The 26,608-nt window shown below is 43.8% G+C and overlaps 11 non-coding genes across 11 annotated transcripts; 4 read left to right on the forward strand and 7 right to left on the reverse strand.

Annotated features, from left to right (window-relative positions):
• Positions 1–738: 738 nt before the first annotated feature.
• Positions 739–810, forward strand: TRNAM-CAU (transfer RNA methionine (anticodon CAU)). Its single transcript has one exon. It is a non-coding gene; the product is annotated as a tRNA-Met (tRNA).
• A 1,056-nt stretch (positions 811–1,866) lies between these two features.
• Positions 1,867–1,939, forward strand: TRNAR-UCG (transfer RNA arginine (anticodon UCG)). Its single transcript has one exon. It is a non-coding gene; the product is annotated as a tRNA-Arg (tRNA).
• A 2,330-nt stretch (positions 1,940–4,269) lies between these two features.
• On the reverse strand, positions 4,270–4,351 carry TRNAS-GCU (transfer RNA serine (anticodon GCU)). The gene has a single exon. It is a non-coding gene; the product is annotated as a tRNA-Ser (tRNA).
• Positions 4,352–6,416: 2,065 nt separating this feature from the next.
• On the reverse strand, positions 6,417–6,488 carry TRNAQ-UUG (transfer RNA glutamine (anticodon UUG)). The gene has a single exon. It is a non-coding gene; the product is annotated as a tRNA-Gln (tRNA).
• A 736-nt stretch (positions 6,489–7,224) lies between these two features.
• TRNAS-UGA (transfer RNA serine (anticodon UGA)) lies at positions 7,225–7,306 on the reverse strand. Its single transcript has one exon. It is a non-coding gene; the product is annotated as a tRNA-Ser (tRNA).
• A 391-nt stretch (positions 7,307–7,697) lies between these two features.
• Positions 7,698–7,769, reverse strand: TRNAM-CAU (transfer RNA methionine (anticodon CAU)). Its single transcript has one exon. It is a non-coding gene; the product is annotated as a tRNA-Met (tRNA).
• Positions 7,770–8,187: 418 nt separating this feature from the next.
• Positions 8,188–8,258, reverse strand: TRNAG-GCC (transfer RNA glycine (anticodon GCC)). The gene has a single exon. It is a non-coding gene; the product is annotated as a tRNA-Gly (tRNA).
• Positions 8,259–13,271: 5,013 nt separating this feature from the next.
• TRNAR-UCG (transfer RNA arginine (anticodon UCG)) lies at positions 13,272–13,344 on the forward strand. Its single transcript has one exon. It is a non-coding gene; the product is annotated as a tRNA-Arg (tRNA).
• A 3,402-nt stretch (positions 13,345–16,746) lies between these two features.
• On the forward strand, positions 16,747–16,828 carry TRNAS-AGA (transfer RNA serine (anticodon AGA)). Its single transcript has one exon. It is a non-coding gene; the product is annotated as a tRNA-Ser (tRNA).
• Positions 16,829–18,372: 1,544 nt separating this feature from the next.
• Positions 18,373–18,444, reverse strand: TRNAM-CAU (transfer RNA methionine (anticodon CAU)). Its single transcript has one exon. It is a non-coding gene; the product is annotated as a tRNA-Met (tRNA).
• Positions 18,445–19,477: 1,033 nt separating this feature from the next.
• TRNAW-CCA (transfer RNA tryptophan (anticodon CCA)) lies at positions 19,478–19,549 on the reverse strand. The gene has a single exon. It is a non-coding gene; the product is annotated as a tRNA-Trp (tRNA).
• Positions 19,550–26,608: the final 7,059 nt, after the last annotated feature.

Raw genomic sequence — 26,608 nt, forward strand, 5'->3', positions numbered from 1 at the left:
TTCAAGGGTGTGTTAACCTAGATGTTCCAGGACAGTGGACGGGGCTCTCATTATAGGATTGGGATGGGGCTCCTCACCAGGCCGTGCCCAGTCTGGGGTTTGTGGTCAGATCGCCCTGTGAGGTGAGCTTCGTTCACACATCTTTCACTGATTACCATATGCTGGTTGAAGACAGTCACACCTTCGTATGAACGAGGGTCCCTCGGCCCAGGGATTTAGGCGCTTTGGACCCTCCTATTTCAGCAGCAAAACCTTCCCAGCCAAACGCCACCCCCACCCACAGCCCTACCCCCAACCCCTCAGGAATCTAAACACTGTCCTACCTCTTCTTCACTCTAAACCAGGGAAATCCGACCCAAAGGGTGTTCCCGAAGACGAGTCCGCGATGGGAACTCGCCCGCCACGGAAACCCGGGTCCTTTCCTGTCGTGTTTTCCTTTTCTCCCCTGTGTGTTTAAAACCTATAATTCTCATTTAAATATCTAGCCAGTCTCCCTTCTGCGCCCAGGAAATGACCGTACGTGTTTGAATGTTTATTTCTCAGTTCCTGGTTTTCTCTTCTCTTTGATTCCGGTAGCGACAATTATTTCAAAGAGGATCGGGAACTTGTAACAGTCGGTGGAGGTATTGAAATACTAGAGAATACACATTCTTCCGCGAACTACTTTTAGGAATGATTATCCGTAAATCGCTTCCGGAAAGAGCTAAGAGTGTCGTTTGGCGGTATACGTTAGGAACTAGCAGAGTGGCGCAGCGGAAGCGTGCTGGGCCCATAACCCAGAGGTCGATGGATCGAAACCATCCTCTGCTAGCGGTGTAATTTTTATTTTCCCTAAATTCAAAATCGGCAGTTCAGTTTCACAATAAGAAAACAAGAAAAACCAGGACAAATGAGCGAGTAGGGCTAATGCTCCCAGAGTCTGGGATTTAAGAAAATTAAGGAAATGCCTTCTGTGTACAGTGCTACCATTATCTTCAAACGAGGTGCGTGAAGTCACAGAGACGCTCTGACAAGCTTGAAAGAATCCATCCCAAATACACTTTTAAATCTATACTATTTTATTGGACTAAGCACTTTACAGAGTATTATAAATTCCATAAATGTCTTGTCCGTAGAATTGTATTAAAACACGTTTTGTGTAGGTTTGTCTATTAAATTTAAATACTGTTAACAGTCAAAAATTTTGTTACCTACAATAGTTCTTTTTATTTATGAATATATGGAAGTCTCAACTAATAGTAACTACCCTGGGCCTCTCTTTCTCTAAGCCCCTGAGAAACGCCAAGAATAGCATTCTCTTCTTCAAACGGACATAGTGTGAGAAGTCCTCCAATGTCACATTATAATAATCAAAGAAAGTACCAGAAGAGCACGGGAAGAGGGAAGTGGCAGGTACCCATGTAGGCGGGCGACAGGGACAGTCGTGCTGATGCTGCCTGATATTGTAGTAAGAAGCTTCCGGGGTGCGGTTTCCATGACAACTCTAGACAGCTGTCCCAATCACTTAGTATCTGAAAACAGTAAATGTGGATGAGTATTAATAGGGAAGAATCAATGAGTTCACTTATTTTAAAAATATTCCTTGTTCGCATCTCTTAGGTGCCATAAACTCCCATTTTTCTACTCAGGCTTGGTAAATTAAATGACATTTCATACTGTCCCCGTATGCTCCAGAACCGATGTGATTGTCAGTTTCAACCCTTCCCCAATCCGGACTCTGTGGCCCTAAATGACCCCACAGAATCTAGAGTTTCCATCTTTCTAAAGACGAAAAGCGCCGGTGCCGTAGCCTTTGTTGTAGGATTTGGGATCCGGCTGAAAGATTAGTGCACTTTCTAAATATTACAGCGTGCTACTGTTCTCTAAGACCACGTGGCCTAACGGATAAGGCGTCTGACTTCGGATCAGAAGATTGAGGGTTCGAATCCCTTCGTGGTTAGCTTTAGCTTCTACGCTTTCCCAAAAGACCTGAGTGTTTTATCCTGCAAAAATTAATTGTTCGATCCTATTTAAGGATCAGGCATCATCTGTCACATACATTTTTCTATTCTTTTCCTTCTCCTGGCTGTACTTTAAAAGGTCATTTAAGAAAGCCCTGGGAGAACCAGTGTCTGAGATGAGGGGAAGCTGAAAATCACCTAAAATAAGACCATCTAATACATTGAGGGCTCTCGAGTTCTCCCCAGTTCTGGATTTTGAGCGCCTGAGTTTCTTTTTTCTCAGGCTTGTCTCGTCCTGAGTCAATGGGAAAAGCGAATTGGGATCTGTCAACCAAGCTTTCTCCAACAGCTGTCTCTCCACGCAGTGCGAAACCTAATGCTTTGCCAAGGCCTAAGGTGACCAATCGTCCTCCTTTAGGGAGGACAGTCCTTTTGTAAGTTCCATCCTCCCTCGAAAAGTGTCCTCCTACAGGTTTCCTTTTTGATATTGGAAGACTAATCTGTAAATGTCCGTATTCGATAGATGCAGAGTCGATCCATTGCGTGTGACATGGCGTATTTGTATCTAAATGAGTACTTTTTCCTTACAATTATTATTAAAAAATTAATAGGCATGAAAGCATAATTACAATATAAAATATTACAAATGTTTTTATTATGCATTTATCATATTATGGTGTATTATTGTTGCAATGAATAAAATGTTTCTTTTATTTACAATGTGGTTTTCTTCGATTTATTTTTGTCCTCCTTTTCATTGTAAAAAAAAGCTGGTCACCTTACCAAGGCCGCATCTCTTGTTCACATTTTGCTTCTAGTCTGAGTCCACATGTCCTTCGAAGTTCTGGCTGCTGTGGAGTCTCTGTTACTGTTTTTCAGACTTCTCCTTTTCCATCTTCCTTTCTTCCTTTGGTTATGTTGCCAGCAAGCGAATGAGAACAGCTTCTTTCCCAACCTATCAAAATTACAGAACAGAAATGTCAAAGTCATTTAAAAAAGCCCAAGTTGCTTACATAGCATGCAGGTAAATAGGAACACTGAAGACAGCTGCACAAAATAATACAAACACGCATTTGTGTGCCTAAGTGACTGAATTTAATAATAAGGTGGGGTGAAGAAAAGGTGATTTCCAACCGTTGACTTCATGGTGAAACGTGGTGTTTGATTTCAGATCGAATCATTGGTTCAAATACGGAAGCCAGGAGGACTTTTGCTAGGTCCAAGCAATGTAGCGATGGCCTCTTCCTTTTCCCAAGCTCTTGCCTAGCACTCCTGTCTGACTAGTTTCCTGTAGTCATCTGTGAAGTCCAAATTGTACAGAGAGAACAAAGAGGCTCTGAAATAAAAATTTTTTTAAAAAGGCGTGGCTTTTTTTCTATGTAATGTATTCCTTTTTCCTTTCATCTTTAGTCTTTTAGAAACAAAAACAGACCATTTGGGTTTGAAAGAGATGAGAGACAGAGACAGAATTGTCCCAGAGCTACCTCCCTACTTTGGGACAATACAAGACATTGGCACATTTAAAATCATTTTTTTTAACATGTATTAAAAAGAGAGACACCTACCCTGGGTCTGTTCTGCCTGCATGATGTTTCAAATCCACCCCCCACCCACCCAGCCAGCCACACACACACACACACACACACACACACACACACACGCACACACACACGCACACACACTATGCCTTTAAGTGTTTGTTTTACAACTGTCAGTTGAATGATTACAGAGGGCAAGGTTGGAGAAATAGGACATAACAAGACAATACAGAGCCTTAGAACGTGTTCCTCAAGGAAGGTAAAGTGGGGAGGGGGTGGTGGGACAAGTAACGGTGCCCAGACATCCCAGGGAAGGACATTTGATCTGGGTCTTGAAAAAAAATGATTTTGCCAGAAGGGATCAGAGACACTCCTGGCAGAAGGAATGACAGAAGCAAAATCACCGCATATGGGCAGTTTCTACTCCTAGGGGCAAACAAACTCGAGTTTGACGGGGAAATTGGAAGGGAAGGGTGTGATAAGATGTCCAGAAAGGGCCTTGAACGTATGACTAAAACTGCCAACTCAGAGGTTCTGAGACCCAGTTGGTCGGTAGGGGCAGTGAGCAGAGAGAAGGAAGGGTGTTGTTCTCAAAACCAACAGCCACCCTAGAATCACCTAAACTACCTGCAACCGCCGAGGGTCGTTATCATTGTGCCCCCAGCCAGGGGGTTCTGACTGAGCGTCCCAGCGTGCCTGCGGCCTGTTTCTTTGACTGCCAACTCTATTACCCAGGTCGCGAAGCGCTAAAACAGTCCTTAATAGGCAGGGATAGGCCCAGAGCAACAGATCGACGAGGATGGGATTCGAACCCACGCGTGCAGAGCACAATGGATTAGCAGTCCATCGCCTTAACCACTCGGCCACCTCGTCATGTGTGGTGGAGCTCTCACATACATATTAGATTTCTTTCGTCAACAGAATTCTGTCCTGAAATGTCGAGTATTTTACTATAAGTCATTCGTTAATGAAAATGATGTTTCTGAGGCCCCAGGAGGAAGGAGCGGGGTGAAGATGTGGACCTGAATCAAAATGACAAAATACACTTCCAAACAGAAATGTGGAGTCTGAAAAAGCCAAACTCTCAGAAACGGAGAGCATAATGCTGGTTATAATGAGCTTGCTTGGGGGTGGGGTGTTGGGAGGGATGTCGAAGAAAAGAAAATCTGCTGCCAAAAATGAATATGTTTGGGAGATCTAATGCACAGCAAACAGGTTATCATCAACAATACTGTGTTATATACTTCAAAGGTCATAAGAGACTAGATTTTAAATGTTCCCACCACAAAAAAAAGAAATAATAATTATGTGAAGTGATGGATGCTACTGTGGCAATCACATTGCAATATATAAATATATCAAATCAACACTTTGTACATCTTAAACTTACACGATGTTATATAGCAATTATATCTCTGTGTTGTAGCATTTGTCTTATGTTGGGTGATTTGCAGGAGGCTGCAAGAAAATCAGGCTTTGTTCTGAGTTAGACACTGTCAGAATGGTGGGGACTGGCTGGTTCTGTGGTTGTTGTTTCTTAAATTTTATCTAGACAAAGGTAAGAATATATAATGAAGCTGAAGCTATGAAACTAGCAATCTCTCAAATTAGTTGAAACAAGAGGTTTGGTATTGTGATTTGGACAACAACCTTCTTTTATTATCTGTTCTTAGACATCATGAGATTATGAAATGTTTTGTTGTTGATCGTGTTTGTTGTTTCTGTCTTCTCTCATTACATACGATCAAAGAATGATCTTGTCTGATGCTCCATGTTCTGTTAAGACTTTGTGTTCAACAAACGAATCCCATGGCCTAGCAATTTTTAGCAACCAGAGGAAAAAGCAAGGCACTGAATGTTAATGGGAGAAGGAAATTCAAGTCTAAAAGAACGTCCGTACAGACCAGTGTATTCTTAGTTTGGAAAAACTTGACAAGGTCACCAAACCAGAGACCAGCCCACTGAGATGTGAAGTCCTGGTGTTACATCGTGAGGACCTTGGGGTTGAATCTCCACCAGAAAGACTGATGTGTACTTCCAACAAATCTGTTTGTTTTCAAAATGATGCAGGCAACGCATTAGCGTAAGGAGTTTGAACAGAGCCTCTAATGGGTGGAACAGTGGAGGCCCTGAGATGTTCAGGGCAGCAGTGCCCTTGTATGGCAGGAATTCTTCAGCAAGGTGTTAGTGTTTAGAAGCTGGTAAGACTCCTTCAAATGGCCCCAGAGAAATAAGGGCCTGAGTTGGGAACTGTAAACATAAACTCTCAATTATCCGGATCTGAGCGACTCTGGGCAAAAGGGGACATCACGTGTAAGGGGGATTAGCCCTTGACTTCAAGGCCATTTCCTTGTGGCCAGTGGCTTTATGATGAGTTGGTTCTTGATATGGAAGTCATGGGCAGCAGGTGCAGCCAGATGTGTACACCTCGAAGGTGAGCTGGTGATTCAGACCCACAGAGGAAAATCACCAGGATGTTGCTGAAGTCCCAAAGAGATTTAAATTCGATTTGCTGGATTCAGAATCCAGCGTGCTAACCACGGGGTCCTTATGTGAGGCGCTTTCTCCTGTAAATGTTGTGTAGGCATATTCTTGCACCAGGCCGCTACCCTTTGAGGAGGCTTCGGAGAAGACAAAACTTGTGAGAGGGGCCTCTAATATATGAATCTTTAAGACCCTGAGCATGCAAGTAACTTAACAGGATCTGACTTCTTTGGAACCAAACAAGAATAGATGTCAAGAGAAAGAGGGAGTATTCTCCAAGGACTCAAAGGTAATAGTCTACTCTCTTCTGAAAAGTGTGCTATTATTACCTTTGTGTCCTTGGAGAAAAGAGTAGAGAATTTTGATACTACTAGGGAGAAGAAACAGAGCTTGGGAAGGTTATGTGCATAGCACCCATAGGGGAGAGAAGCCCGCGGAAAAACATAACAGTCATAGGTCCCACCGAGATTTGAACTCGGATCGCTGGATTCAAAGTCCAGAGTGCTAACCATTACACCATGGGGCCACGCTCTTTTACTATCTGGCCTATAAATATTCCAGAACTTATCATTCTATTTGGTGGATTACATTTTTATCTTAAAACAGTCATCGATATAGAACATCTGCTGTGTCGCTGGCTTGAGCAAGGGGTCACTGGCTCGCCTGCAGCCCGTCGGTCAAGGCACAGATGAAAAAGCAATCAATGAACAACTAAGGTGCTGCCAGGAAGACTTGATGCTTCTCATCTCTCTCCCTTCCTGTTTGTCTGTCCCTATCTGTCCCTCTCTCTGTCTCTCTCTGTCTCTCTCGCTAAATAAAGTAAAATAAAATAAATAAATCTGCATTATCACCTACAGCAGAGGCTCCAAGATACACACGAAGATCTGGGCTCCCACGCACTTCTTAAGAACGAGGGGGTGTCAGAAAACTGGTGGTACCCGAACTCAGAACTAAGGTCCGGCATGTGAAATGTGAGAACTTCGTTAGGCATCCAGGGGATAATTTAATGTACCAGGATCTCCTGGGACTCGGGCTCAACGAATGGAGGAGGGACGAGGGCGGCCGGTGTGGAGTCTGGAGGGAGGCGTGGGGACGTCAAAGGTTTTTCTCAACCGACTGTTCCATTAAGGGACAACTACCTGCTTCCGATTTTATGGAGAAAATAGAACAAGAACCAAGAAAACTGTTGCATTGTTCTAGTGTGTGTTTCAGTTTCAAGAGTTGATACAACAGATGATGTACCGGGAAAGAAAACGCAACTGCGTAGTCGGCAGGATTCGAACCTGCGCGGGGAGACCCCAATGGATTTCAAGTCCATCGCCTTAACCACTCGGCCACGACTACGAGACCCGGCAAACCTCTCGATAAATTCCCATGAGGAATACCACCTTCCCTGCTACATACGGGGCTTTCTGCTCGGCAACAGTTCTGGAATGTCTGTCATGGTAAAAACAAGATTTGGAAGACCGAGCTGTCACTTACAGCTGTTATTAGAAATTACAACAATCTGACCATGACGTACACGTTCCGATCTCGAACAGGTAGGTGTCCCGGTCCCCAAATCTGAGATTCTGAGTCACAAAGAATCGCCAGAGTCACGAATAATAGCATTTGCCGCAGTTAAGAGACGGGAAACAGTACCCTGCAGAACTGGTCTGCAGACCTTACCTGAAATACACCGGGCTCAACCCCCTTCTCTAAAATCTGAATTTTTATCAAAAAAGGAAAACACAGCTAGCAGAGGATGGTTTCGATCCATCGACCTCTGGGTTATGGGCCCAGCACGCTTCCGCTGCGCCACTCTGCTACCACACGATACGCCCTCTTTCGAGTAAGATTCAAGGAATAAACCTTGGCATTTTTTTTTCTTCTTCTTTAAAGTGATTGATGGCTCTGTTTGTGCGGCTGTCTCTAAGAATGGAAGAAGTGTACTGATGTCCCTACGTGGCTACACCCCACCGCCGAATACTAGCGGCTAGAACTCGCCTCCGGAACAGTCCAGTCCTCGGATGACAGTTTACTCGAAGAATGAAAGACAGCATGACGTTTCAGGTCACTGGAAAACCAAACGCGTGCTAATTGGCCCGATTTATAAAGGTGAAACTGCAAAACTAAGGTTAGTTTTTGATCTTTCTCAGCTCAGCCCTCTCCGGATACAGAGCTACTTTTTGATTGTTCAGGGTGGCACCTACCTCCGCAATGAGGGGGGAAAAAAAGACGAACGATGCATTGGCCGGGAATCGAACCCGGGCCTCCCGCGTGGCAGGCGAGAATTCTACCACTGAACCACCAATGCTAGCCGCGAGGAAGTGTCCTTATATGTCCTTATAAAGTGACAACCGTGAATTTCTCCTCTCCCTGCTTTCTTAAATCTCATTCACTTTTATTAGTGTCCTTATCATGTTAAAAGGATTTAAAATAAGCTGCTAAAGCCAAAAAAAAAAAAAAAGATTATTTTGAGCTAAAGGTATTTGAGTTTCTGAAATCCATTATCCATCTAAGAGCAGAGCCTTCCAAAAGAACTCAGTTGTCGTAAATCCCGTTCCCTGAAAGCAACTCTCATCTTCCTTTCTGATGGAGAAGTGGGTCTAGGAAAGAAAAAAAAAATTTCCCATCTACCATTCTAAATTCCTGGTTGGAACCCCTGTAACAAAAGGCAGAGGAACAGGAGAAAAACAAGCAGAAGTAACATGCATGGGTCCTGTACACATGGGAGAGACCCAGGGAAACTGGTAACTCTTGAAGAGTAACACATGAAGGGCAGCAGAATTCGCCACCCCAGAATAAGCCGCTCTGACATAAGGATTATTTTAGGATGATTATTTTTTAGAAACAGCAGACACAGAAGAACAAGTAAAAGTTACCTTTTTTGTAAGAGAGACTTACATTTATAATAAAAATAATCATAATCATAATAACGTAACCATTTTTAAATGGAGCCAGAACTTGGCGGGCGTGGTAAACACAAAATATCGTGTACAGAGATGTGTTGTAGAATTGAGCACCTGAAACCTGTACAGTTATGTTAACCAGTATCAACCCCAATAAAATCAATTTTTAAAAAACAAAATAAAAAGTGAAACTAAAATGAAGCCAGAGCCGCCATCTCAGAGGAACTGCCTTGCACGTTTTACGTCTCAAACTTTTGTGATGTTCAAATTGAGCAAAGTAACTGTTAGACTGGGTCTAAAGCAGCATTGTGTCCCAAAGGACTGTTTTTGAGGATAACAAGAAAGCCATCATTGTGACTAACAACTGGACCGATGTCTACGGACTGAAAATTGAAAACATTCTTTACAACAACATCACTAGGTTATTGGAAGGCAGAAACCATGGGACAAACCGAAAACAGGAGACTAGTATGTTCCACAAGGAACATTTCTATTAAAAAATGCCTGGATGCAAGTGGGCTGAGACCACCAAAGGGTGTTAGCCTGGAGCTGCAGGAGGGAGCATTGGATGTTGGGTTACTACTGCAAGCATTTGCTGGCATGGGGTTGCCTGCACCTGGACATGCTCAGATTAGCATATTCGTGTTTGTGGCCTTGGTCACTAACTTGACGATGAGCAGAAGGAGGAGAATTCTGCTGCAGAAACACAAGTTCCTTTTTGATGTAGCACAGGCTTAATCAGCGTGGTCCTTTCCGCTGTCCTTGGTAAATTCTGAAGGCAGTCAAGAGGTCAGGAATCTCCCAGGAACAGCTGGGACCTGGTGTTTCTGAGTCTGTGGCTAGGCTTTCACAAACAACTATTGTGATCTAAACTCCCCTAATGGTCAGGTCCCTGCCCACTGCAAGCTTTCCCTGACATTCCTGCAAAGTTAAACTTTTTGCTACATATCAAAGTGAAGACCAGGAAGCCATTAAGAGTAAAAATAGCAAGCAAATTAACTACAACCTCACAGTGAGGGTAAGAATGTTCTGTTTTGAGCCCTATTGGGTAGTTGGGTGAGGAGAATTTGAGCTTTAAAGAGGCCGTGGATTTGAAGGAGCCCTGAACCTAAATCTAACAGGTGTTGTGTTGTGTTACGTTACCTTATGTTTTGTTTTATGTTACATTATGTTATGTTACGTTACATTATGTTTTATGTTGTTATGTCATGTTATGTTATATTACGTTTTATGTTACATTATGTTTTATGTTGTTATGTTATGTTATGTTACATTATGTTATATTATGTTACCTTATGTTGTTATATTACGTTTTATGTTATGTTACGTTATGTTATGTTACCTTACCTTATGTTATGTTTTATGTTATGTTACCTTATGTTATGTTTTATGTTATGTTACATTATGTTATATTACGTTTTATGTTATGTTATGTTACGTTATGTTACCTGCACCAATAACAATAACTGCGTGGAAGGACTGCAACTGGTGTCAGCTTTCTCTGATGGCTGTAACCGGCCCACAGCAGAGCCAAACACTGAACATGCAGCATTGCACTGGAGGAATTAGAGCAGCTTTACTGCAGGACACCACACCAGTAAAACGGGAAGCTATCACCTAAACACCGGAACATCGTGATGGCTACAATGGGGGGAGGGGGTTAAAGGCAAATATAGCTGTATATGAGTAAGGGGTTCAGGGTTTTGAACTGCGCTTGTTGATCAGTTCTTGCACAAGCCTCAGCAATTTTCTTAATCTGATTTATTTAGCTCTTGGCCGTGTCCCGTGCAGGGTCGTCCAGACTGTGGCCACACCATCTTTCCTGCTTACAGAGTTCTGCGAGACATCTTGTGATTGTGAGGCAGTGATGTTACCTTAAGAATAAAAAAATAAATAAATAAATAAATGCAGGACTATACATCTTGTGTTTAACAGGCTACATTTTTTTATTACTTTAAGCAAAGTACACCTACATGTTCTTCTCTGAAACTTGCTATAACTCTTAGAAGGGCTAAGTTAATAATTTTAACTAAAAGCTAAGTTTTTTAGCATATGTATTTATATAATTTATATATATAATTATATATATAATTTGCTGCAGGGTTCGGCCAGACCACTGGGAAGACCTCCATTCTATAGGTTCCCATATTCGAATGAACTTTCTCAACAGCCCATTGCAGGAGTGTAGATGGTTAGTTAGTGGGAATGATAGGTGTCTGGAAGGAAAGCTCCGGAGCATACAACAGGGGAGCCTTGTCTAAAGATGGAAGAAAGGCTACCTGGAGGAACTGGCATTTTGTTTAGGTTGACCACCGGAAGATGAGTGAATCCAGCGCGGAGACAAGGACGAAGAGCGTTCCCTACTGAGGAGAGGGGGTGGAACGAAGCTCTGTCCTCGGAAGGGGAGACACGCATTTGAGAAATGGAAAGGAAGGCCCAAATGGCAGAGGGTTTAATCAGCACACTTGGTTGTTCGGTTACAAGTAGGGGAACGTCAGGATAAGATTTGCGATTTGCGTTTACAAGCAAGTGAATGAGGACCCTGACCTAACCAAGCAGGAAGCGACAGAGAAGAGCTAGAGAGCGTGATGGAAGGAGGCCGTTGTGGTCACGTCACCAGGAGAAGAGGATAAAATGGGATACAACGTTTTAGAAACGCCAGCTCAGCAGAATCCCTGAGTGGATTGGGAAGTGAAGAGGAATCAGGGTGGCTCCAGGCTCCAGGCTCCAGGCTCCAGGCTCCAGGCTCCAGGCTCCCGGCTCCCGGCTCTGGGGGAACAGGGGTGGGAATGCCTCTGAGAAGAAGGTAGAGATTGTCCTAGGGAGACAGGCGAAGGGACTGTCAGGAAGCAGAGAGCGCAGTGGCAGCCCACGTTGCAGGGGATGGTCCCGGGCTCACGGATGGGAAGAGAAGCACCAGAGGACAAGCGGGAACCAGAAGACTGTGCATTACCTGGTGGCAAAGAGGACAGTGTTTAAATTAAATCTCTCAGTTAATGAAGGTTGCAAAAAAGAGGCCGAATTCGTCCCCTGCTGCAGAATTCCAGCGGCAGGCAAAAGTGGAATCACAAAGACATCCCACCCAAACCCTGATAAAAGCCGATTATCTGTACCTCAGCTCTGCCTTGGACGTCCCAAGTTTTCCTGTCTCCCTCCCCCCCCCCCCAAAAAAAAAGACAGCTGCTGTTGACCCTGACGTGATGTGACCCTGTGATCTTCTGATCTGAGGTCAGGCTTGTGACCCTTGTCCCATGCAGACACCAAGAGAGGAGCTTTTCCTTTCTCTTCTCAAGTAGGACATCAATAGTTTTCTCTTCTCCTCCACTGCCCTGCGCTGCAGGCCTCGTCACCACCCGCCTGCTCCGCGCAGGACCAGCCGGCTGCTGATCCTCTGAAGCCAGTCGGAGACCCTGGGCCTTCTGGTCTCCGCCGTGAACACGTGCCAATCGCTCGTATTGGCTGAGATCTTAACTTTTTCACTAGCCCCGTGAGAGATCTTCCCGCAGTGGTTTTCCCATGGAGACCTGGAGCATCGGTATCAACTGAGAACTTGTCACTAATGCCAATCCCGCCACACTTGGTCCTACTGGATCAGAAAGTAAGGGGGGAGGTGGGGAGACGGGGCAGCAGCCTGTATTTAGACAAGCCCTCCAGGGAAATGGCTTGAGAATCTCTGGCCCGGCTTAGAGACCCGATATTTAGTTCTCTTGAGAAAGTGAACTTGAAGTCTTCTTCCAGGACGGGGCGGGGGCAGGCGTGTCAGTTTGCTAGGGGCTGCCACCACTAAGTCCCTGGAATGGGTGGCTTATTTTCTGACGCTTCTGCAGGCGAGAAGCCCAAGGTCAGCCTTGTCAACAGGTGTGCAGATATGGCTGCCTGTGTCTCCACGTGGTCTTTCCTTCACGTGTCTGGGTCCTAATCTCTTTTTATAAGGACACCAGTCATCTTGGATATCAGGGCCCACCTGTGTGACCTCATTTCACTTCACTTACCTTTTTCAAAGCCTTATCTCCAAATGCAGTCCCAGTGTGAGTTGTCGGGGGATGAGGGAGGGGGTGGAGATGGGGCAACCGGAGAATTCGGCTCCCAGCAGGCAGTTTCCAGGTGGAGCTCCTGCTGACAGTTCCTGAGCCTGGGCTGGGGGTGACAAATCCACTGTCACACCCCAATCGGATTTCTGGATTACAAGATGCCGTTGCTCTTATCACCTCTCCTTAACCTGGGTAGTCATCTCGGTTGTAACTTGGCAGCTTTTTTTTTTTTTTTTACCGTTGGGTTTACCCTATTTCCCCAATTAGACTGTAAAGTTTTAGAGGCGGTGGAAACACCTTGGCTCACAATAACTTCGCTGTTAGGCGGGTTAGAGCTTTGCGATCATTCCAACACATTTTCTACTGGTACAGGTTAACCAGCAGGAGGACCACGTGGCCTAATGGATAAGGCGTCTGACTTCGGATCAGAAGATTGAGGGTTCGAATCCCTTCGTGGTTGATTTATTTAGCCTCCCTAAGAATGTCCGCCATGGTTATCGTAGTAACTACTACGAGTTCTATTTTCTCTATTCGAGTCAGTAATCGGAAATCTTCTTTCCACCTGAGGTTTATCCTCCATGCCCCTTTCATTTGTCACCTTTTCCCCCCTCCAAGCATCTGTTTCTGTTTCTCCCTGACATCGCCACGGTGCGTTCTCCCCGCCCCTCAAAACGGCAGCTTCCCGGTCAGTCCTTCTGTCCAGCTGCCAAGTTAGGATCCCCCGGGAGGGGCCTGGGAGTGTGGGTTTCCGCCAGCTGTCCGAGGGGAGGCCCTTGCACACTCGATCGTGAGAGCTATGATGACCCTCAAGTTCTTCCCCACCTCCACCCCCACGGTCCACAACCATGCAAACACGGGGCCTTTCACTATTTCCCCCCCACACACACACACACACAAACACCTGCCTGCACTCAAGCTCGTGCAGCCTCCTGGGGAATCCCTAGGAAAGACTGGGGCAGAGAAAGGCAGGAACAGGGTCAACGCATTTGACAAAAGTCCCCTCCGACAAACGTAGGGAAATGATAGAATTAGGAACTCACCCTCTGCTGTCCCCAGAAAAACCATAGACTCAAGCCAGAGGCAGCAGAGACCTTAAAGCCCTTAGGAAAAGGTGACTGGTGGTGTCAAAGTGTCAACTCAAGATCTCTTGCTAACTATCAATACAAAGGGGAGATGGAAGCCCTGGGAAGTACTGGATCAAGTAAGTACATGGAGTCAGCCCAGAAGTTCAACCTGAATCTAATCTAACCCACCCGAGGGATCGAATCAGTCATCTGGATTTCCAGTTAGAGTAGAAGAATAAATTAAAAGTGGTCATAAGGAAACAAGGAGACAAATCCTGAATGTAGGACTTTTCTTTCACAAGCCAGTTGGCTTGGACCTTTTAGAGTCAATGTCAGAACAACAACAAAAACAACGACAAACAGCTGAGAGAGAACTGTAAACTAAAAGAGACTAAAGAAACTTTACAACCAACGCGGTGAATGAACTTTGCTTAGATCTGGTTAGAAAAACTGGCTCCAAAAGACATATTAGGGACATTTAAACAAGGACTGGCTATTCGATGTTTTTATAAAGGATGGCTAGATTTTTTAGTTATGATAATGGTATTTTGGTTATGTAAAGACATGTTTACATGATAAGACTACAATAATATGGCAAATGTTAATAACTTGAATATGGGTGGTGGGTATACAGAGAACACCCTATTCTTTCAACATTTTTCTGTTTAAAAAATTTTCATGATGAATGTTTGAACTGAAAAAGAAAAACAAAACAAAGACTTGGCAGAGGTTGTCCTATTTAAACAAATGTCCCAAAGGAAGAGCACTGAGTGCCAAGGAGCAGAGGGTCAGCATGAAACCAAGCCGTGCCAGGAAGGACAGGTCCTTCTCGCTTCTCAGATAAACACAACGGTTAGTGCTGACATAGCCCCACCTACATAATCACCCCTAAACTGCATCTCTGGTGTGACCTCTCACTGCTACCCCTCCAAAAAGCAACGTTTCAGCAAGACAGAACTCTCTGCAGCTTCTTTCATCTTCTGTGAGGTTGAGGTCTAGAACACGACCCCCCTGTCTCCCTTTGGGCGCGCTTCTACACATCCTTCAGACCTGAGGTCAAATATTATTCATTCCACAACCTGATCTAAGAAAATGGGCCACAGGTTTGGGATGAAGAGCCAGATTAGAGAAGTAAATCTTTAGGAGGCTGATGTGGGTGCATGCTCCCGTCAAAATTTTGAGTTCCTGGAGGTGGCTCAAGGTCGGAACGAAAAAAAATGGAGCGTTCCTTTTGGGATGTGTTGCTTTTGAGAGGCCTGTGAAGCTACAAAAAGAGATAACCATGACAATTGTATATATCCTTGAACCCAAAAGAGAAGTCTGGGCTGGAGGTGATCTCCAATCTATCAGCATAAAAGTGGTGGTTTATCAATCATGTTCCAGCCTTCTTCTGTTCATAGAATGGAACTATGAGAGAAATAGAGAATCCCCCACCTGTGCACTAATAAAAAATATTTTATCTGCTCCTTTAAAACATTTTTAGCTTTATCCCTGTTACAGGAGATAGGCTTCCCTGTGGAACATTTGGATGGATCCTCATTCTTGGATTTAAAAATGATGGTGATCGTACCAGCTGACATTTGTTTAGATCTTAGTATATTTCAGGCACTGGATGGAGAAGGTGTTTGAAGACGTGGGATATCTGTAAGAAATGGCGTTGTCAGATTGTGATTGCAACACATCACAGATTTGTTTTCTAGAAGAGATCCAAAGAGGCATTCTCTCGAGGCGCTCTCTCTCTCTCTCTCTCTCTCTCTCTCTCTCTCTATGGAGCATGCCTGTGCCTTCCCCCCACTCACCTCCCTCCTAGGCACTTCTCTCGCTTTCTCCCAAGATCTGAGGGCTCTTCCTTTACCTCTAGAACTTATTTCTTGAGCCCATTTCTTCTACAGCTCACTTCTACCTCTATGACTTTCTAAACAAACTTTCTCTTATAGTTTGAGTCTTAGCTCTGCATTCTTTCTTAGCCAGAAAGTCTGCCTAATCTAATTTTAACTAATGTTCAAGATCCTTGAATTAGGGAGTTCAAGCAAATTCAGATGGATCAGGTAGATAGATGGAGGTGGAACTCTGGGAGAGTAGAGAAATCTCAAAAGGACGCACTGGGAAGTTTTCTGAAACCCCCCCCCCCTTCCTCTCGGGTTTTTATAGAGGCTTTATCACTTATCTGTGACTGATTAAATCATTGATCCTTGGTGATTCAACCTTTGGCCCTTCTTCCCTCACCGGAGATTGCGGTAGGGGAAGGGTAAAGGGTGAAAATGTAAATTCCAGCCTTCTAATCCCTAATCATGCGATTGTTTTCCTTAGCAACCAGCCCCCATTAACTCCAAATTCACTGAAAGGGATTTGTTTAAATAACAAAAGACACACTTTTCCCCTCTCTTATCGTTCAGGAAATTCCAAGGATTTTAGGAGCTCAGTGCCAGGAATGGGGAGAATGACCAAATATATACTGCTCTCAAAAATTAGGGGATATTTCAAAATGAATATGAAGCTATAAAATATCCCCTAATTTTTGTGAGCAGTATATATTTGTTATTAAATCACAACCTGATGTAGTCGAGAGGAAAAGGCTTTATGTCAAGAGGGTTAAGATATCCATAAAGCCACAACTGTAAAGAGAGAGAAAAAAAAGGCATTTTTGGCTTACCACAGGCTAGAATTGAAGTTGGTTGATTATTTTCTGGTTTCATTATTATTCATTTGTCTTGTCCTCTTATCAGCAAGTCCCGAAATAGCATAGAATAAATGATATATATAGTAAGTTGAAAGACATTGAACCACACTTCATATCTGTAGTCGTGGCCGAGTGGTTAAGGCGATGGACTAGAAATCCATTGGGGTCTCCCCGCGCAGGTTCGAATCCTGCCGACTACGAGGGTGGCTTTTTACGTTCCAATATCGTGAATGAATTAAGGCAGCGGAAACCCATAGAAAACTGTTTCAATTCTGAGGTGGGGGGCTTCGAAATTCTGGGGAGTAGAAAAATGCAAATGGGCGGAAAAGAAGGCAGCGGAAACCCATAGAAAACTGTTTCAATTCTGAGGTGGGGGGCTTCGAAATTCTGGGGAGTAGAAAAATGCAAATGGGCGGAAAAGAAGGCAGCGGAAACCCATAGAAAACTGTTTCAATTCTGAGGTGGGGGGCTTCGAAATTCTGGGGAGTAGAAAAATGCAAATGGGCGGAAAAGAAGTCACACACTCGTACAAAGTAATTCTACTACTTCCTGTCTCATGTTAAGTAAGACGAGTATCTCAGAATTTACACCCTATTACTTCTACCTAAAAAAAAAAGAAAGAAAGAAAAATAAAAAACACAAAGCCTTGGGTGGGCCGGTCGCACAATGAATAACGTGTCCACGTCTGATTTCAGGTCAAAAGGTTGTAAGTTGGGCTCCTAGCTGGGTAGATCCATTTTGTCAAGTCCCTCTTGTTCCCAAGCTTCTGTATCATGTACATTATCAATTAAATTAACATTTAAAAAATTTTATTTTATCTTTTATACAAACTGACAAATGTTAATAATACAAGCTCCAGGTTACAGTTCACAACTCTTCTTTTACATACATAAATCTTACGTCAGTCACGTCGCTAAATTGTTTTTCAGAACTGACCAGTTTTCAAAATACTCTCTCTCAACTTAATTTTTAAAGAGCCGTTTTAGGTTCACAGCAAACTTGAGAGAAAGGTGCAGGAGCATAGATAGCTTCCACCATGCTCATTTCTTTTTAATTATGAAAAATATTCCACTGTCTGGATGTACCAGTTTATTTTTTCTATCACCTACTGAAGGGCATTTGTCTGCCTCAAATTTTGGTTATTATGAATAAAGCTGCTCTAAACATCTGTGTGCAGGTTTTTGTGTGGATGTAAATTTCAGGTTCTTTGGTTAAATAACGAGGAACACAAATGGCAAAACCTTTCTTTTTTTTTTTTTTTTTTTCCAATAGCTGGGTCTTAAGGTAATAATAATATGTTTAGTTTTGCAGGAAACCACCAAACTGTCTTCTGGGTGGCTACACCATATTTGCATTCCCACCAGCAATGACTGAGAGTTCCTGCTAGTGTTCTGGATTTTGGACATTCTAATTGGTGCATACTGGGGTCTCATTGCTGTTTTAATTTGCATTTTTCTCATGACATGATGGGGAACATCTTTTCATATGCTTTTTTAAAAAATGGGCCAAAGACTTGGCCACCTCATTAGAGAAGATATACAATAGTAGACAATAAATTTTGTTAGGTTTTTATTTTGAGTCTTTTTATATACAGGTAATCTGAAGTATCAAACAGTTCACAAGGTTTGCTACAAAAGCTGAGTCCTCGATTTTGCTACCTGTTGCAATGTTCCCCATGGTAATTTTACAAGGAGCATCATCTTGAGGCAGATCTATTTGAGAAGAGAAACAACTTAAAAAGACCTAGCAGAGGATGGTTTCGATCCATCGACCTCTGGGTTATGGGCCCAGCACGCTTCCGCTGCGCCACTCTGCTACCATGGTTATAGTTCTTGTAGTTAAGATTCAGTTTGTTGTTGCTTTGACTTCGGTTTGTGTTTCTGCCTCCACTTTCAAAACTAAATGTGTTCTTTTCCGTTTTCTCCAGATCAGGGATCTGTGTTATGTAATACAATGGCTATGGGCCTCAATTAACTCCTAAGAAAAAATATGAAATCTTTTTCTCATAAATAATATAAGAAATATAAATATAAAAATAAGAAATGGGAAAAGCCCAAAGGCATTATCAGATACAACGTCTTTACTCTGTGCTATGTGAACGTGTACGTTATATCTGTAACATAATATCTGCTGATATCCCAAAAGTCATGTTTTAAAGTCATTCTAAGTTTTACAAATTAATAAATGCTGATGAAATAAAAGCGCCTTCCCTTTCTTCCATGTTGTCATAAGATGAATGGTTCACAATCTGTTGTGGGAGGGAGGTGGTTCTAGAGCCCCAGATTGGGGGGGGGGGGTTGACGACGAAGAACATTCTGCACTTTTTTTTTTTTACATAGAGTTTTAGGGTGTTCCCGGAACTTCTAGCTCCGAGGGCTAATTTTCTAGTGTAATAGTTCATTTCCCTATAGTCTCAGTTGGGAAGGGGGGACCAATCTGTGTTCAGGTTTTCTGCTTAATTTGTAACCTCTCTGGCATGGAAAAAGAGGGACTGGGATGAAGAGGGTCCCCCAGCACAGACGTGAGTGTGGAGGGAAGGCTGGGATGGTTGGGAAATTTGGACAAGTTGGTGAAGAGTGAAATTCGGAATGTTTGCAATAAAAGAGTAAAAACGTCTCTATGGGCCCAGAAATAAGCCTCCCAAATACAATAACACTATTGTACATTGCTCTATATATTTGTTTATCTATTTATTTTTCTGCTTGTTTCTTTGTTAATTTTCCTTTCCTTTCTTCAGGTGTTTAATTAAAGAGCAAATCCAAGATCAAGAAAGCGGGAAAAGCAGAATTTTCTCTTTGGGTAAGATTTAACTTTACAGACCAGAAACCTTCACAGGCACTAAAAGTAACTGACCCCGGCGTGATTTGAACACGCAACCTTCTGATCTGGAGTCAGACGCGCTACCGTTGCGCCACGAGGTCCCCGAGGGTCACATGTTTTTAAAAGCTACACACCTGATCTATGGGATTTTTTCATATTTGGTGCAAACGATGCAGCTACATTTGAATCATGCCTGGCTCTCTCCCGCAACAAATCCCTGATTCTCTCTGCCTCCAAATGCTTCTATTTGCACTTCTTCTGATTCTGTTACATTCCTTTCCCTTCTTAGTTTTCTCTCTCTCCCTCCCTCCCTCGCTCTCTCCCTCCATATATTAGACTTTTAGGGAACTTTTTTTGTTTTTGTCGGCCGCCCAGAGTGGAGGAGTGGAAGTTAGGAACCTGATGAGAGGCGTGTTGGAGGCGGGCAGCCTGGGCTTTCAGAAAAGAAACGACCGGATGTTTAGGAGGATCCGCAGCCGCTCAGAGATGAATGAGCCCACAGGTCTGGTGCTGCCAGAAAATTCAGAGTGACCAGCTGTTGACTGAAGATTGAAATGTATACTTTCCTCACCCATCCCATTGGCTTGCTGTGAGTTTACGTATGCCACGTGATTAGAAGGATTCCTAGTCCGCACACAGTGCGCCCTCAATAAAGGCTGGTGTTACTACTATCACACAAAGTTTGCAGCAATTCTTAAAAACATTTGCCTACATCGCCAGACGGGCTTGGCAGATTGTGATAAAACTTACATTTGTCAATAATTTCTTCTAGAGATTTAGAGTTTGGTGCCATCCAACAGCATTAAATTGGCTTATTTCAGATGTTAGCATTATTATTTTTTAAATAAGGAAAACAAAAAAAAATAAAGAAAGGAAGGAAGGAAGAGAGGGAGGGAGGGAGAGAGAGGGGGGAGGGAGGAAGGAAAGAAAGAAAGAGAAAGAAAGAAAGAAAGAAAGAAAGAAAGAAAGAAAGAAAGAAAGAAAGAAAGAAAGAAAGAAAGAAAAATGGTTATTATCCTAGGATGCAGCTAAAATCAAGGCATTTGCAAAACAGGGCTGCAGAGGAACCTAGAAATTAACATCAACTCAAATCAGCAACTGGAATTAAAAACTCAGTTCAACACTTGAACTCCCAGAAGTCTGCCTGTTCTTTTGTTTTCGTTAGTATGCAAGGATAACTCACAACACAAAGGATCTGGCTGGCTGTCTACAATCACTTGCTGCAAGTTTGGATAACATTTTAGCAATCAGCTTGCTACTGTCTCAATAACCAGTTCCTGGAGCTCCTGGTGCAGAAGAGCCTCCTTTCTTCCCGGAGCTGAAGACTGCTGATCCCGGGCGGTCCAGACTCGGTTTTGCTAATTGAGCCGGCTTGGCCTTTGGATCCAGGTTTCTCGCTTCTGCAGACCAGAACAAAGAAATCCAGAACTTCTAAGGCAAAGCGACAAACGGGAGACAAAGGGTGGGGAGCGAATTCCCGGATGTACTACTACTACGGCGAGCACAGAAGTCCAAAAGTCCCCAAATCCATCTGGGCGTGAACGTATGTCAACCTGATTTTCTTCTTGGTTTCCTGATTCCACTGAGGGCTCCCTGGTATTCGTGACAGCGTTTTCGTTCACCCTAAGCATGAACATCACAGGCAACAACAAATTACAAGAAAATACGTCCCTCTAACCCAAGAATCTGGAAACTTTCTTCTGTCAAAGGCTGGATATTACAGCTCACAAACATTAGGGGATATTTTATAGCTTCATATTCATTTTGAAATATCCTCTAATTTTTGTGAGCAGTATATATATATATATATGGTTGCAGGAAGTGATTCCCGGAGGACAAAAGACACTCAGACAACTTGCTTTAGGAAAGGGGATTTATTTAGCCAGCAGAGCAACGTGGTCTAATAGGCTCCAAACACGAGCTCCACGAAGTCAGATTTGTGACATCTTATATACCTTTTCAGTGTTCATGTACAGAGTGTATGATTCCTTTGTCTGTAAGCATACATAACCCTCGTATCCCAGGAGGGGTGAGGGCATGAGGGGAGTTTCGGACCATTTGTCTTAACTATTTACAAATCCTGTTTTTCTTGTTTTGTGCTGCAAAGTGTCCCAGGAAGCAGATAAGGGGACTGTAATTAAATTGGTTGACTCAGTCATTCCTGCAAGCTTTCTCCCTCCTCAATATGTTTCGCCGTGCAGACCCAGCGGCCTCTGCCATTAACTTCTCTTGTAGGGCTGGCTTAGATAGGTAGACTTGCCCCGTGCCAGTAAAAGCTTATATATGGGTGCTGATGTTTGAATTTAATATAATTTTAAGTGTCCCGGAATAGTTTTAGTTTCCCCGCATCTCCAGTACAGAAAAGACCACAGGAAGGAGAGCTGTAGAGGCTGCTTGCCGTGTCCTACCTAAACTCAGGATTGCAAGTGAGAAAAGTCTTTACTGTCTAAGCCAATAATGAGATATGACATCCCAGGGTGGTTCTTGGAGAGCTTAGACCTTCTGAAACTCAAGCCCGTTCTTCCACACCTACCACCCTCATTAATGTTGGGGCTCTTTCCGCCCTTCACTCGTGTGAAGGGCTGTTAAAATATGAAACAAAAGAGCTCAGAGATGAGACTTTCCAGAGGAGAAGGTGTCACAACCAAGTTAAGTCAAGAGAGGGGGCCTTCTAACAGACAACTAAGGTGGAATTTCTGTCATCTGCTGCATTTGGTAAGAACACAGGGCTGACCCAGAATCTGTCTTCTTGGGAAACGGGAGAAAGACAAGTTTTTCAGGGAAAACCACGTGAGAATGAAGGCAGAGACAGGGCGATGCTTCTCCAAGCCAGGAAATGCCAGAGATTGCCAGCAACTCCCCTAAATGAGAGCAGAGGCTGGACCCAACCCTGCAGGGACCTGACGCTTAGGCTTCCAGCCTCCCAAACTGAGATGACACATTCTGCTGTCTAAGGTGCTCAGTGTGTGGCACTTTGTACAGCCAGGATGAGGGAACTATGTGTGGCTATATGGTGGTTTCCATGTTAACCCATGTATTTATCCTTCTGCAGCAGAAAACTCAGTGAAAGTGTTCGTACAACATTAATATGAAGAGAAATAAGTGCATCATTAGCTTTCAAACTCATTTTTTAAAATCCATATTTTAAAAACTATCGTTTGAAGGTAAATTTTTGAGTGTCAAAACCCTGTCTTTTGGGTAAGAAACACAGAGCCCGGTGGGACGTGGGCATAATGTTTATGCCGTAAGACAACCATAAGAGAACAGTACTTCTTCACCTGCAGGCGCTGGGCCATTGATGAGATATGAAATCAGTGTATTATGTAGCAACCAACATGAAGAAGAAGAAGGAGAAGGAGAAGGAGGAGAAGAAGAAAAAGAAGAAGAAAAAGAAAAAGAATGAAACTATGAGAGCATTCAGTATATAAATATATTTTTGAATGTGTGTTCTGAGTTACAAAATAAAATGTATTTCTTACTGTGGTCCATGGTGGGGGGGGATTTGAGATTACACTGTATACTAAACATGTGGAAACCTGGCTGACCCCCATGGTGGAGGAAGAGGTGAGCGTGTGCAGTGATGCATGATGGCCACGAGGGGACGGAAGAGCCTAGGAATGCTGCAACTTCCTAGTGAGGCAGGCTTATTGTCCAACAGTTACTTATGTATGTATTATACTTAGTTACCGGGTTGATTATGCTTCATGTCTGCTTCCCTTTGCTCCCTCCCTTTATTAATACTAACTAGCTACCTATACTAACAGAATCATGTTTAATACACATGCACCCAGTGAAGTTTATTACCATTTTTAAATATAATAATGGTAATTCTTTGCCACTGATTAGTTGGGGGGTCTATTTTGGCTTGGTCTGTAGAACAGACCAGATGAATAATTTGGCTTAGCGTGAAGATGGGGGAGGAACATGAAGAGAAGAACTCTTTCTGCCCCACCGCTGGGAAAACGTTAAAAACAGGTTAACTCCAGGGCATGATTTGGATAAAGGGACCCAGGGGTGAGAAGACCCTGCCCTGCACCTAAAAATGTGTTTCCAGTGTACCGAATCCCTGAAGTCCAGTTAAGTGAGGGAGATAGCATTCTATTCCACAGTGGAAGTAAAAGATTCCAAATGCAATGTAACAGAATAGATCGAGTGAGTTTTAGGATAATAATGATGGTCATTTCTCCCTCTGTGTGTCTCTATCTCGTTCCTTTTTTATTCACCAGTTGTTTGGGCACCTGCCTCTGTCGCTAACTTTATTTCTTTAAGAAGCAAATGTGAATTAGATAAAGGCCTTGCCTGGGGATAGGATTAACTAGTCAGCCTCTGGGTATCAGAAACTGAGTATCAAGAAGAAACTGGATACCCTGAAGTCAAACTTCTCGATTTCCACAAATTGACCTCAGGTACAGTCTATTTTTGAAACACACAGAACTTAGAAGGCATGTGCTTCTTTCTTTCAGTGCATGGACGAGCCTTTACAGATGCCCTGACTCAATTAGACATCACCATTCCTGCAGCTGAGATGAGCATTTTTGAATGCTAACAATTGGCTAACAATACCCCTCCTTGCCCCATATATGTACAAAAACACACAATGCCGAAGAGATTATCTGCAACACACAGTGTTTCACAAATGAAAACTGGACCTTTCTATATATATTGTCTCATTTCACACACATTTGTCACCCAGCATCACGTGAAGGTCGGAATGAGACAAGCATCTAGGACCCTATTTCCTTGAAAACTCTAAAAAGATGCAAAAGGTCTTTCCCAGAAGCCCCTTATTGGAAGTTCAGATCTAGGCTGTAAATTATGCTGCTTGTCTACATCAGAGTAACCGGGATCCTCCAGGCAAGATGGCAATGTGTCCTTCTCACTGCTATGATTTCAAGCAACAAAGCTTTGGTGGATAAAGTGTCTTGGTAAGAAAGCTGGAGGCACTCAGACAAGGGGCTCAGTCCCCACTTTGTAGCTACAGCCTGATCTTGGGAACAATGTCACTTCCTGTTCACTAGGTGATTGCCTGGTCAGACATGCCTGTTATCCTAGCGTGATGGACAGGCACAGTGAGCTAATGTGTACTATCTCACTCCTCTGTGCTCTAAGGCCCACTCTTCTATTTTAATTCATCTCTGAATCCAAACATATGACTTTCTTCACCTTCCTGCTGTCAACCTATAGTCCTTGGTGCCAACTCAGCAACACAGTAATCCCCTCAGTTTGGGGTGTGGGGAAGGAAGCTACTCAGTACAAATCAGCTCCACTGTGTTACAAGCACGGATGTGAAAACGTCACAGCAGTAAAGGAGATCAATTTTGTTAGAGCGTGGCTGTGACACCAGGGCTGTGAGGCCACAATGGAACAGGCAGCCCTGGGACCTGGTCATTCTCCGGCTAGTCATCCTTCTGATGAGGGACACACAGACTCCTGCTTCAGATGGAATGGGAAAGTATACTGAGCAGACAGAGAGGAGAAGGAATTGTATGAACAAGAGTTCCCGCCTCTGATCCTTAATTGGTCAGATCTCATGCCAGTAAAAACTCTGAGTCTTCCAGTTTTATTGATCCAAACAGGAGTTGACCGGGTAAATCAGAATTCAGCCACTCTGATTGGCTCAAGCTTGCAGTGGATGGAAAAAGCCAAAGTCCTATTGGATGAATTAGGGAGCTTTCAATAAAGGGGTTTCTGGTTAGAACGTTTCGCATCTGATTCCAGTTTCCTGGACCTTGGTTATAGGGACTGGCTCAGGGCAGTAACACAGTGCAGCCTTCTCCATGAAGTGCCGTTTGTGAGAGAGGTCCTTGTGCAGTAATGCATGATATAGGCCCTGTTTTTTTAAATAAAATTTCAGCCCAGTTAGACACCAAGAGCCTTTCTTAGTCGGTATCTTTATTTCTCAGGGTTCACACTGCCGTTCTTAAAGTGATTCATGGGCTCCTACATCCTACGGGTCCTCAAGAATTTCCTGACCCTGGCCGGTTGGCTCAGCGGTAGAGCATCGGCCTGGCGTGCGGGGCACCCAGGTTCGATTCCTGACCAGGGCACATAGGAGAAGCGCCTATTTGCTACTCCACCCCCCTCCCCTCCTTCCTCTCTGTCTCTCTCTTCCCCTCCCGCAGCCAAGGCTCCATTGGAGCAAAGATGGCCCAGGCGCTGGGGATGGCTCCTTGGCCTCTGCCCCAGGCGCTAGAGTGGCTCTGGTCGCGGCAGAGCAACGCCCCGGAGGGGCAGAGCATCGCCTCCTGGTGGGCAGAGCGTCGCCCCTGGTGGGCGTGCCGGGTGGATCCCGGTCGGGCGCATGCGGGAGTCTGACTGTCTCTCCCCGTTTCCAGATTCAGAAAAATACAAAAAAAAAAAAAGAATTTCCTGTCCCTTGGCCCTTCCGTGACATCAGTAGAGAAATAGGAACTTCTCTGAGGACATAACAGGGAATGGATGGCAGGGGCCTGAGACGGTGCTTATCTTGTCTCAGGTTGTCCCCGGACCTCCTGCTGACAGACTCTTAGAGGTGGCCTTGATCTTATGAGGAGTGACGAGGGACTGGGGCCAGAATGTCAGTAAATTTGGGGATGACAAGGCATTTAGGAACAAGGCATAACCAGATAAAAATGACCCACTGATCATTTTGATCATACTGTTGAAAGTAACTCCCACATTTATATTTTAAACACAGTCAGGTGTCTTGAGCGTTTCAGGATTCTGTTCTACTTCATAGGTGTGTGGACGTACCCAGAGGAGGGGTCACTGATGTCTGCAACTCACTTTAAAAGGCTCCAGATAAATAAATAACAACAGGGGAATAAACAGAAAGACAGATTATAATAAAGTAAGCATGTGTAATAAAATGCTTAGTGTAGACTCTAAGCAGTAGGTATATTGGGTGTTTGTTCATTGAAAAATGCTTTCAACTTTGCTATACGTTTCAAAAGTTTCAGTGACAAACTGTTGAAAGCAAGACAGGGGGAAGGAAGAACTGTGTTTTCTGCTGATAACAGAGACCACGGGTACCAGTGGCTTCCACAAAACAAGGGTTTGTGTTCCTTTCATGTAAAATGAAGCCAGAGGGCAGCCGCCCAGAGCTGGTCTGGCAGCTCAGAGAGACATTTATGCTCCAGCCTCGCCTGTCTGATTCTCTGCCGTCTCAGAATGTGACTTCC

This window comes from Saccopteryx bilineata, chromosome 11, assembly GCF_036850765.1.
Source record: "Saccopteryx bilineata isolate mSacBil1 chromosome 11, mSacBil1_pri_phased_curated, whole genome shotgun sequence".
Lineage (NCBI taxonomy): Eukaryota > Metazoa > Chordata > Mammalia > Chiroptera > Emballonuridae > Saccopteryx > Saccopteryx bilineata.